Source organism: Chlamydotis macqueenii, chromosome 5 (genome assembly GCF_036417535.1).
Source record: "Chlamydotis macqueenii isolate bChlMac1 chromosome 5, bChlMac1.mat, whole genome shotgun sequence".
NCBI lineage: Eukaryota > Metazoa > Chordata > Aves > Otidiformes > Otididae > Chlamydotis > Chlamydotis macqueenii.
The window spans coordinates 22,594,122-22,606,310 of record NC_141560.1 but is presented as its reverse complement, the minus strand read 5'-3'; positions in this window follow the sequence as shown (position 1 = coordinate 22,606,310).

Here is a 12,189-nt window from a genome sequence, read left to right as displayed (position 1 = left end):
GAATTTCCTAGAACAATGGAAGGCATGGGAGATCCCATCTCTGCTACTGATAGAGCAGCTCTGCAGTCAGCAAATTAAATACTTCCCCTGGACCGTGTATAATTATCTCTGTCTTGAGTCCTGGCCAGCATGACTCATCTTTGTTTCACTAAGGGAACAGGCTGCAACTGGGAATGGCAGAATTCATTTATCACATTTTAATAGAGAGGTAGCTCAGGAAGGGAGGGGCTAATGAGATGCTTCTAAAGAAATTAGCCTGCTTCTATTACAGGGTTGTCTCCTGCAAGGCGGCTGCAGCGATGACAGATGGAGTAGGGCATGGTGCTCTGTTCCCTCCCTGCCTCTTCCCTTCTCCCTCTGGGGGCTGCCCTCCGGTGCACCATCTCCCCTGATTATTTCCCCATTGCTGGAGTGGAGAACCCTTCATGTGCAATGTCAATGTGCGGCTCACCTATCTTCCTGAGCTCAGGGTGTAAAGCAACTAGGGTGTGTGACACATCTTAAGCAATGAAGAGTTCATAGGTGAGATGGGTAAAATATCTCCCACCCTTTGGGGCATATATAGAAGAGCTGATTTTTCTATCTGAGTTCTAGAAGTAGGCCCAGGAGTCCCAGCAGTTCTGCTGGCTCAGCGTTCACTCAGGATCCATTTACAATTGCTCAAAGGTCGTTATTGAAGATTTGGTTCAGCAACGCACTTAGAGAAGTAATATTTTTTCCCCTCCGTTCAGGGAAGCATGTGAGAACACACGTTTATCTTAAGTAGGTGATTAAGGCTTGTTGCATTTGAAAGTACAAGTGGGTGCTCTTGTTCTTTATTGAATCAGGTCACAATCTGGATTTTCTTCAGAAATTATGGTATTGTACCACCTCATTTATGTTCACTCAGATATTTTCACCTAGAAAGGTTTTTTGTGCCTTTGCTTGCATATTTTTGTCTCCAAACATTTGCTGAAGTTTGTTGCAAATGGGAAAATGATACGGGAAAAAAAGTTCTTGTAGCCATTTAAAACAGTAAATTCAGTTCAAACCACGCAGGTTTTAGATATGTTACTCGAGTCTGCTGCAGAAATGCCTAAAATAGACAGTCAAAACAATCCTCAGCTGTGCTGCAGCTTACTTACTTAGATAAATGCCAGACTTTCTCTCAGGTTTCAACATATATCTTCTATGTGGTCACCTTATATCATAGAGCGAATTACAGCATCACAGCTTGCACTCTCTTTCCTACTCTATAAGGCATCATACAGAGCTCTGCAGTGGTTAAAGTGAACGGATTTTTGTGCCTATAGACAAAGTAAACAACTGGTGACAAAATGGCCTAATCATCTTTAAAGTCATTAGCTTTCATTCTATATCAATCATTCCATATTGCTGGGCTAATAATCCCTAATTATCAGCTGCTCCTGGTGTTAGCACTCCTAACTGTTTTCCATTTAAATGCAGATGTTCCCTGACCCTCTGCTTCCTGAGAAAAGAGAGATAACTCCTTCTTCTCAAAGTCAAAGGAAGGGACAGCCTGTCCTTTTGGGCAGAGCACCATAGGGCTACGTTCACCACACCACAGGATGTCAGGTTTCTCAGCAAAGAGCAGATATTTTGACAAGGCTGGACAATGCTCTAGACAAGTGGCGCCGAGCACCCTTCCTAGGGTTGGTTGGTATTGCAGACACATTGCTGTTAGTGCGGTGTTAATTGTGATGATATTGCAGTAATTTGCTGGCTATCTTTCAGTGCAAGCCAGTGGCTGAGGGGTCAGCATGCAGTGCTTCATTATGGTGGAGTGGGGGAAAGGCCAAACATCTTCCGCCTGAGGTCTTGAAGTAGCTGAGGATGATCTTGTGCTCCTACACACACAGACAGCGTGTTTGAGATTATTGGGTTTGCATCTTTCTGAATTCCCGTTGCTTTGTCAGAGTTATCTCATTCCTACACTATCCTGGCTGCCTATGCATTGGTCATAGCTCATAGTTTTCTCTCATTCCCAAAGTGGGTAAAATACATCTTGTTTTAACTATTTTTACATATATATTTATACATTTGTTTTTATATATCCCACAAAAAAAAAAAGAAAGTGACTATATCAGGTTGATTTGAATGTTTTATTTTGATTGATATTTTCTGTTAAGGTGTACAAAAATATATTCATTCTAAAGAGGAAACTTTTACATCTGGAGATGTTGAAATAAATGAGATATTCTCATTATATCAAATTGTGCTGACTCCTTTCTCTTAAAAATGGAATTCTATCAAAATCAACATTTTTGTCAATAAATATCACTGAAATGCATTTTCTGCTAATACTTTTATGACAAGGAACAATTGGAAACGTAGTCCAGTTCCCACAGCCACTTCACAACATAGGAGACCTTTTCACTAGGGTGCTGACTAATGGCCATGCTTTGCTATGATATACAGTTACTGGTTTAATGGAAATAGTACTGGGAATGTGTGACACATTGCATGTGTTTAACCGCCTAATTATGTGACAACGAGACCTGTGGTTACCATGCGCTGCATTCATCACTGATGTGGTGATGGTAGGGTTTCTGCTTTCACAGACACTGAGTTTGCCCACAGAAGGCTATTTTTGGTCCAAAGCTAGGAATCTGAATTTTAGATACAATTATTTCTTCAGTGAATAATCCACAAACTTCTGCTTATTGTATATTGACTGTATGTATGTGTCATTTTGTGTGTATATTTGTGTAGAATTTATATTATTGTCTTCTGCATAAGCTGAGCTTCAGAAAACCTTCACTCCTTTACAAGTATTGTTCCTTGAAAAAAGAAATCTTGAGAGAACGTGTACAAAGTCAGTTTAAAAACAGATCATTTGGGTCAAAGAAGTGGATTATAGTGACGTGCGGAAAGCAGACTTCACAATCTGTAAGATTGTAAAGTAGGTATGTTTATTCGGCGCCGGGCAGCACGGGGGGGGGGGTAGTCCCGCCAAAATCGTGCGCCCCTGGAGTGGCAATTCACTTTGAATTTTATACAACCAAGTGTTACATATACATGAAGTTAAAAAAACACGCCTATACATATGCATCAGCTATCCCCGCTCCGTATTAAAATTAGTTCCAAGAGGTCATTTAGGTATTACAATTAGTTCCAAGAGGTCATTTGGCCAGTTTTAGCTGGCTCCTGAAGGAGGCCCCTTGGTTCTTATCAGGACTGCCCTTGTGCGGGAGGTGCAGGACTTCTCACTTCAGATAAAGAGTTCAAAGCACAAAGCAAGGCCCCTCGGTTGGGGAATGCAAGACTTCCCCCCGCTCGGGTAGTTTTTACAATAGCTAGTTAGCAAAGCATAAAGCGCCATTTGTATTAGCATGCACAGCAATAATCAATAAATGCCATATCTATTAAAGTTTCCTTAGCCCCTCTTCTCAATAGGTAAATGGAAGCAAGTGATTATAGGGATATTTATAGTAAACTTAATTTTGTTTTATTTGCATATGTATTAATCTTGCAATGCTGCTAAATCAGGAGAATTAAAATAATTTTAAACAGGTAACTTCTTGAAGGTAATAATTTGACTTTTCACATTGTTTTAGTAAGCAAATGGGAAAATTCTCGGTAGAGGAAGCTTTTCCTTATTTTTCTTTGTGGCCACTTACAAGCTCTGGACTGAACACACAAATATATTAGCCTCTGTTTAGGAGTTAACTGGAGTGTAGGACTGGGTAGGTTAATGAAAGAAATATATTTCTTCACTGTGTTATCCATTATTGAAAAAATAATTAAATATACCTAATTGTTTATGCTTCTTTCTGAAAGTTATTCCATCAGTGAATTTACTTTATTTCTTTGCAATGTTTTTCTTTGTCAGTTTAATTTCTGTTTTAACAATCTTGTGAATAATAAGGAAATAGAACAGTTTTGGAAAACTGATCATGTTCCTCAATTGGTATTATTACTTAAATTTAAAAAGGGAAAAGAGGGTTTCCAAATTTACCATTTATCTTTCATTAAAAAAATCAGTGAAAGACATTCAGAATAATGAGTTAATTTGAAAAACTGCAGATAGGCAGATAAAACATTACAAAACTCCCATACTTAGCAAGATGTTCAGATATTTAGATATTCTCATATTCATGATATTTTTCAAAAATCTTTTATTTTACATTCCTTTTCATTGGTAGATCAGAAAGCGTGATTTGTGTTGTATTTTCATTTGTAATGTGAAAATTCCCTGACACCGTGTTTCTTTTTAAAAAAAAAAACTTCTGATACTTACTGTCTGCAAGCAGACTAAAAGACTCCTAAGATTCCTTTTTTTTTTTCAAGGATAAATAAATAGGTTGTAAAAAATGATCAATTAAAATAACTTGCAGACATATTTTAATCAATTTTTCAAAACTCGAGGAAGAGTTTGAGTCAGTTTCTGTACAGTCTGGGCTTACATGTCCAATGACTTCTTATTTTATCCATTTCTGCTTATGGAGTCTACAAGAACAGTAACTTTCTTTTATAACGGTGCCTTTTATCTAAACCCCCATGTACACTATCGCTTTGGGAGTAACACTTCATTGTGACTGTGACGTTGTATACATCTCTGACAGATTAAGTTTTGCGCACCTAAAACAGCCAGTGTCTCAGGTAGTTTGACATTGAACTAGAACATGGAGGACACTTACTATGCTGTTGGAAGTGGTATAAAATCTGTTATTAAACAGAAAAACAAACCTGCTTAATGATGCAAAAACAAAGGCTGACATAATCTCTACTTTAAGAAAATTCAATACATTCCACTCAATAAATGGATTCAAGAAAATTAAACTTTTGCATGAAAACACCTGAGGAGCCAATTAGGCTTAAAAGCCCATCTTTTTAGCTATCAAGCCTTCTTTGGTTGCAGTGCTACACAATATGTGAGAGGTCCCACTGAAGTTCATGGAACTGTTTCCAGTGTCTTCAGTGGACTGTTGTTCAAGCACTGCTTGGAGACTAAAGAACTGGTTGAGCAAAATCTAGCTTCTCTGGTCTAATTATTCAAAAATGTAGTTCTCATGACTTTTGCTAAGACATTAAAGGTTTAAAAAAATCTCCGTATACAAATTAAATGCTTGTAAGTAATATTTATTCTTGGAATGCAGCAATTCCTGAAATTATTTTTATGAATATTGAATTGTATCTATTTTTACTGCATTGTTGGAAGCTTTACAGCCCTGTTCAATATTTATTATTCTTCTAGCGGTCTTTTGACATGCTGAGATTTTGTATGTCACATCATTGCAAAAGGTAGAACAATATAATTATTACATAGGATGTAAGTTTGTATACTGACATTCTCAGCAGAGAGCACACCCACACTTTCACACTAGCTGGTCACGAATGGTAATTATTTCTCTCCTCATTATCCCTTTCTCTACTGGAAAAACAAAAGTAACTTTACAGGGAGGTTGGCAAGGGTGAAAAAAAAATCTGTTTTTCAAAAACACTTGCTATTTCCATCTGAAAAAAAAATTGCTGAATTTGTTTTTTTGGAGGATGAATGAGAGAGGAAATTTGTTTTCAATAAAAAGGTCTAGCTTGTCTTGCTTCCTCATCTGGAGCCTGAGCTTCAAGCATCTTCCATTCTGAGGCAAAATCACCACCCAGACTGTCTCGAGGGGTGGGGCTTCCTGGCTTCCTGCTGCAGAGCTGAATGCAGAAGATCTGTCTTCTGTGTCTGTGACCAGACTCTGACTCCGGTGTCTATCTCTGGAGGCAGTTCCCAGAGTTTGTGCTCAAATCATTCCAAATCTGTTCCCTAGGTTTGGCAGGGTTGGAACCTGGAAACAGAAGTGAACTGAGACTTCCAGGAAAATTGCAACACTGAAAGTCTTGATTATTTCAGACTGTTACTTATGGACTTTCCTTCCCATTCTTTCATTCTGGAAACTACAATATTCGTTCAGAAATTGGATAAAGTATTTTTACGAATTCACAGCTACCCGAAGAATGAGATTTCTGACTTTCGGTTACCTCATATCCTGTTCATCTTGATACATACGCTGGCATGAGGATGCTTTGTGCAGGTGGCAGCTCTAATCTGTTGTTTCTAGGATCATTCTGAGCATTTTAAGCAAAGACAGATTTAAATATCTGGTATCAGTATTCAGTAAAACTACTAAATGTTATTACCAGTTGCAAGCCATGTCCTTGGTTCTGATGGAGTGACAATAAAATATCTTAATGAGTAGGTTGTGCCCCTTGTCTTTTTGCCAGTTACTTCAGTCGGAAGTTTCCTCAGCAGTGCCACCAGATTCTGATGATTCATTTTTGTTTAATTTATTGGTTTGATAGTACATTTTCTCTTCTAAGATCTCAGCTGCTGACAGCATCTTTCTTTGACTATAATGAAAGGAAAGGGTCTGAAATAAACATCTCCCTGATGCCTTTGCTGATGAAGACTAAACACATTTTTTCTGCAATGTTGTTATTTTCTGAGAATTATCCCTCTGTTTCTGGGAGTTCATGAGTCTCTGCTTCTTGAAAGACTAATATGAACATAATAATACTGTTATTTGAGTTTGCCTGTTTAATTGCTTTTTAGTTTGCCTTTGCTCTTCATTTCAGTCTTCCATGTGTAAGCCTGCCTCTTGGTAAACACATCAGTACATTTGCAGTGCAGGCTGCCTCTCAAAGTGCAGGAAACATAAGCAGAGAAAGTTTTAGATGGAAAAAGTAAATAACAAAATTTGATTCTATCTGCTTGCTTTTATTTGGGACTGTAAATGTCTTTTATTAATGAGGAGAATGAGTTGTCCAGCCATCTTAAATTCTTACGTAGATGTATTTTTCTAAAGACTTTGGTGTTTCTCTTGCAAAGGAGGATTTTTTTTTTTTTTAGACCTCCTTCTGCTGGCATATAGTAAGGAAAAGTGTCAGGCTGAATGTAATGTAAATAATTAGATTAGGCCCAGGAATATATATGATTGTGAGAACAAAGCCCAGCAACCTGGGGTGAGCCAGTTTTTGCCCTCCACCTTCACCAGGATAAATAAGAAGAGCTCAGAGTAGGAAGACATGAATACCAGGTATCACAATCATTAATAATGCAGTTGCCATACGATATATTACTTGTAAATTCCATTTAAAGGGCATGTCACACCATTTAGTACAATCCATTAATCAATAGCTTACAGAGAAAGAAACCATCTATCTTGGTCTGTTCCTCAAATCTAAACTTTTAAACAAGGAGAGATTTGTTAAAGTTCAGATTTAACTGTTCCAAAACAAGGGAGCTCGATCAACCGAAAGGGAGCAAAGGTGGTTGTTTACTTTCAGCATGGGTTGATTTCAGTATGAAATGAATAATCTGATTTACCTCTTCCCTGCTTATGACCACAAATATGATATGGATCTCTGTTAAATTACAATAATCCCTTCCCTCGCAAAATGAAATTAAAATATAAATCAAGGATGCTTGCTAATAGTGAGCAGTGTTAATTGGTTATCTTGGAAATATACTGTAACAGTCATCAGAGTAGAATGGTCTGACCATCCATTTAGCCTCTGTCAGACCCTAACAATAGTTTTATTAGAGACTGGGGTAAATTTCTCACAAGGCCCCTTGGTATGCTATAATAATAGGAGATAGTTTTTCCTGACCTACCTGGGCAAGTACAAGTACTGCTGTAGTCTGTGATCCACTGTGATGAAGTGGATCTGCCACAATCTGTACATTTTTGGACTTTCTAATAGCATCGCACGCAGGCATATGAAGTTGGTACTCTGCATGCCTGTTTGTGGACCCCTGAGAAAGTGATCCATGTAAAGTAGGAGACTGACTGCAAACCACCTGCTGGAGCTGCAGATTTGCAGGATGTCATGTCTGAGGCACAGTGGCACAAGTACTGTGAGCAGCCCTGTGAACAGATTGCTGTTCAAGACAGAGCTCGTCTCATTCTTTGAGATGGTAAAAGACATACTTCTGTCCTCCCCTCAGCTAGTTGTGGGCTGCTGTGGACATTGTGACTTTGTGACTCAGTCCCTCTGATGGCTTTTAATCTTGAGAGACACCATTGATTCTCTTTCACTTTGTATACTCTGATTATGAATACATTCATAAGACCAGTGTGAGAAGATAGCTGAACCAGCAGAAGAGTTAGTTACACTAGCATTTGATGAACTTAAGCCTCCACCTCATTTCACTTAGAGCTGGGATTTCACTTAGCTAGTGTCCTAGGACCACATTTGCAAGGGACCCATCTTGTCCTTTCTGCTTCTCCGTGTACTTCCTGTTACAGGATTAATTAGGGCAGAGAAAGATCAGGTCTGTGTGGTACTGCTGGTATGGATGTAGTCACAGTGGCTGAAGCCCATCCCAAAAAGGACATATCTACAAATCCCTGATAAGACTCCCACTGATTTGGCTTCCAATTAGCTTTGAAATGAACATGAACTTGGGAGTCTGAAGAAAGGAGGAATGGCCTAACTACTTAGCTGGATCTTAGACTTCAGTCTGGAAGCAGACTGAGATATAGAAACCGGGGCAATGGTCCATGCTACCATATACTACTTCCTACCATTTATGAGGAAAAGGTTTGCATTTGGGTGGTTCTGTGTCTTTTCTTTCATCTGCTTTGAATCCTCTTCTAAACCAAGAGAAGAGTGGACTGAGTCAGAGAGGATCAAGGGTTTGCTTTTTTACTCTTGCCCTCTCCCACTTCACTGGATGACTCCTGGCATTTTATTGAGAAAGCTGCATAGTGTTTCAACTCCTTATTGATTAAAAAGGGTAAAGAAAGAAAAAGAAAAGAAAGATTCCATACAGTGAAGTCTGTGTATAGATACCACTGTGCATCAGCACAGGGAACACAATTAACCTTAGAGAGCAGTAACAGTAAAAAGGAACAGAACAAACTGCAATAATAAAGCTGGCTCTGCACTACTGCCATGGTGTCGTGGACAGATTGTGCTGGTAAGCATCAGCACTGCGGAGCTGTGGGGTGAGGGGGTTAATTATCTCTCTGTGAAACATTCATTACAGCACCTGGAACTACACGGAACTCACTGGGCAGCAAGTTCGTTGAGAGGTTCATGATCTTTTGGAGCAAACCCAGAGTCATTCTGGCATGAAACCTTTTCACTTTGCTCCCCGCTCATCCAGGGCTCTGCCTCCTACACGCTGCAGTGCCAATGCCTTTTCTGTGAGTATTCCTGTGATTTTGGCTTGGATTGTCTTTTGCTGTGTTTGTGCAATATGTAGCACAATGGGGCCCTGACACTTACATGGAGCCTCTGGGTGGTAGTGTGATACAGATAATAATGCTCTGGAGCAGCCAGGACACTTGGCTGTGCTGCCTTGCCGATCATGTCGTTTCTTCACACCCTTCACTGACTGGCCATACTCCAGCATGATTTTAAGTTTCTTGTCCTCACCTTTGAACCTTATCTTGCTTTTGCTCTTTCACACTAGTCTTAGATCTTACTAGTTTGTATTGGTCCATAAGACTGGCTTAATTGTCTCTTTTTTTTTAGTCACAACAATCTCTCTGTGCTTTCAGTTGTCCACCTGCTCTTTCACAGAGCAGTTCAAGCAGTCAGCGGAGATTTTGCTGTTACAGCCTTCTTTCAGTTTCGTGTTCACTCTGGTGCTTACAAGAAATCTCATATACAATATATACATAAAAGATCTTAAAGACTGCCTGGCATTGTACAAGTGGAAGTCGAGCCATAGCTGTGGGGTATTTCTCACTTCTCCACCACTTCCTTTTCATCTCTGCAGCACAGGGGGCTGCCTTGCTCTGCTGGATGCTCCAAGCAAGCGTGAGACTGCACTGCAAACAGGACCACTATTCAAAACAACCTCCATTTTTACTTTTTCAGGCTTTGTTTGGAGAAGATTTGAATCTTTTCCTAACTTATGTAGCGGATTGACTGGCGATGGCAAGAATTCATGTCTCTTTATCATAGATTACATGATAAACTCTATTATGGCAGTCTCTGAGGGTTGGGAGATGTAGATTTGTGTTCTTTGATGTGGAGGACAAAATTAAATCTATTTCTTCCACCTGCTGGTATTATTAAAAAAGAAAAAAAAAGGGAGAAACCAGTATTTATTTATTTAAAACAAAGCAATAGAACATGGAATTTTTTATCTGGTCAGCTGTCCCTCAAAGTCAACCAGATCAAAGTTGCTTGAGCAGGAAAAGCAAAAGAAAGATTCTGTATGTGAATCTTCTCAAAGTTTACCTGGGAGTTAGTGACAAATGCATTCAGCTGAGTGGCATGAAGATTGCAATTCCTGGAAAGCCCTGCAGTTTAATTCAGAGGCATCCAATGAATTTGTGTTCTTCCAAAGTTAAGTCCCAACTGGCTGGGTATTTTGAGAAGCATGTCTGAACTCAGACATGTAAATCCCAGCTAATCTTCTCTCTCTGCATGTGCGGTCCCTGCACTTCCCCCTCCCAAAGTCAAGAGAGAAAAAATCAAGACACAACAGGGAGAGGACTGGTGACTGTGTCAGAATAGGGATGAGATTTGCTGTGTCAGTGGGAACTAGATTAGACAGGATTTAAGGTTGTAACTCCTGAGGACAGAGATGACAGATTTTTGTCAAAGGCTCTGGGAGACTGTATACAAAGTGAGATGTGAGAGACTGTGAGTAAGAAGAGACTAAGGATTAACAATAAGTGAGCAAGCAGTAGGAAGGAATAGAAAAACACAATCAGATGTGAGATGAGGTACAGAAAGGTTCAGAACTGAGCTGTGACTTGAAGGTAGGACGAAAAGAGGAAAACCAATAAATATAGAGAAAGATATTCACTGACAGTATTCCAAGGGGATTGCTTAATATCAAAGGCCATGTTGTTTGCCATTACCTCATAAATAAGACCAGTAATCCAGGATGAGATTGCAGACACTGGTCCACTTAAGGGAAAATAACCTTGTGAGCCACACTGAACGGCTTCAGAAAAGTCACCGTGGACACTGCAAAGAGTTCAATGTCAGTAGAAGAAATGTTTGAAACAGTTAATCCATAGAGCAGGAAAGACAAATGCAATGGGAAAATGAGGAAGGTGGAGGAAAATGGGCTGAGGAAAGAGACAAGTTCTGTTCCTCCCCATTTTCTGGAACATCCAGGAAACTGTGAATGTTGCTATGTGACGTCTTCTCTCAGAGGCAGAGAGCAGCCACAGCACCTGCTGTCAGCACACAGCTATCGTTGAATCTGCTGATGGCATACCACTGTGGCTGGGAAGGAGGCCCGGCAAAGCCACAAACTTCAGCTTGTCTTTAATTTGTTCTTTTCTCTTGTGAAAATTGCAGAGTCTGATCCTCACTGAAATTTTACTTAGTAATTTAAAGTAAATTCGATCTTGATTTGTTTTCCTCCAGCCTGTCATCCAAACTGATCCCATACACAGAAAATGGAAGAGCTGCTTGGTACAGTGAAAAATTGGCTTCTTTTTTTTTTTTTTTTTTGCATAATAGCAGCATCTTCCTCCTTCAGCTAGCAACAGTTCTACTGTCCTCTCCAGTCCAAAACTTTCTGCGGGTACAAAGAATCAGTCAGTGGGTCAAAGAGTGTGCTATATACCCTTTTGCTTGTTACCCAGCAAAGTTCCTGAACTTTTAGCAATCTTAGCACCTCGTTCTCCTTACTATCTGATTGTCTCAAAATGGAATGCTAAAACTTATCAGAAAACCTGAACAGTAAATCCAAAATCTATGCTTTGATGCATAAATTACCAAATAGATATTGACTATTAATGATGATTTAATATATTATTACTGTTGTCTGATACAGTTTAGTTGTATAAATGTCCTTAAAATATGTTCCAATGCTGCTTGTATTTGGAAGATTTTCATGAGGATTGTCAAGCTACCTAAAAGGGAAGAAGAAGTTTTAGTGGCATGGTTGGAATACTGTGGATTATGAGGAATAATTTTGTGTTATCTACCTGCAAAATTCAGATTAAATATTTCCCCTCTCATTTCATCTCATTGCCCTAAAAAAGATTTCTGAAGTCTCCAAGGTTGAGGATATGATCAGGTCAGCACTTGCAACTCTGCCACAATGACTTCATGCCCCTATGCCTGGGCAGTCAATGCATCTCTGCTGAGGGGAATCACAAGTTTTTATGTAATGTTTGCCTGTTCTCATACATTCAACTTGATTTTAAAAAAAGGCTTGATGATGGACAAAAGCAAGAAAACAAAGAATCAGCAGGTAAAGCCTTTGCCTTTGAATTC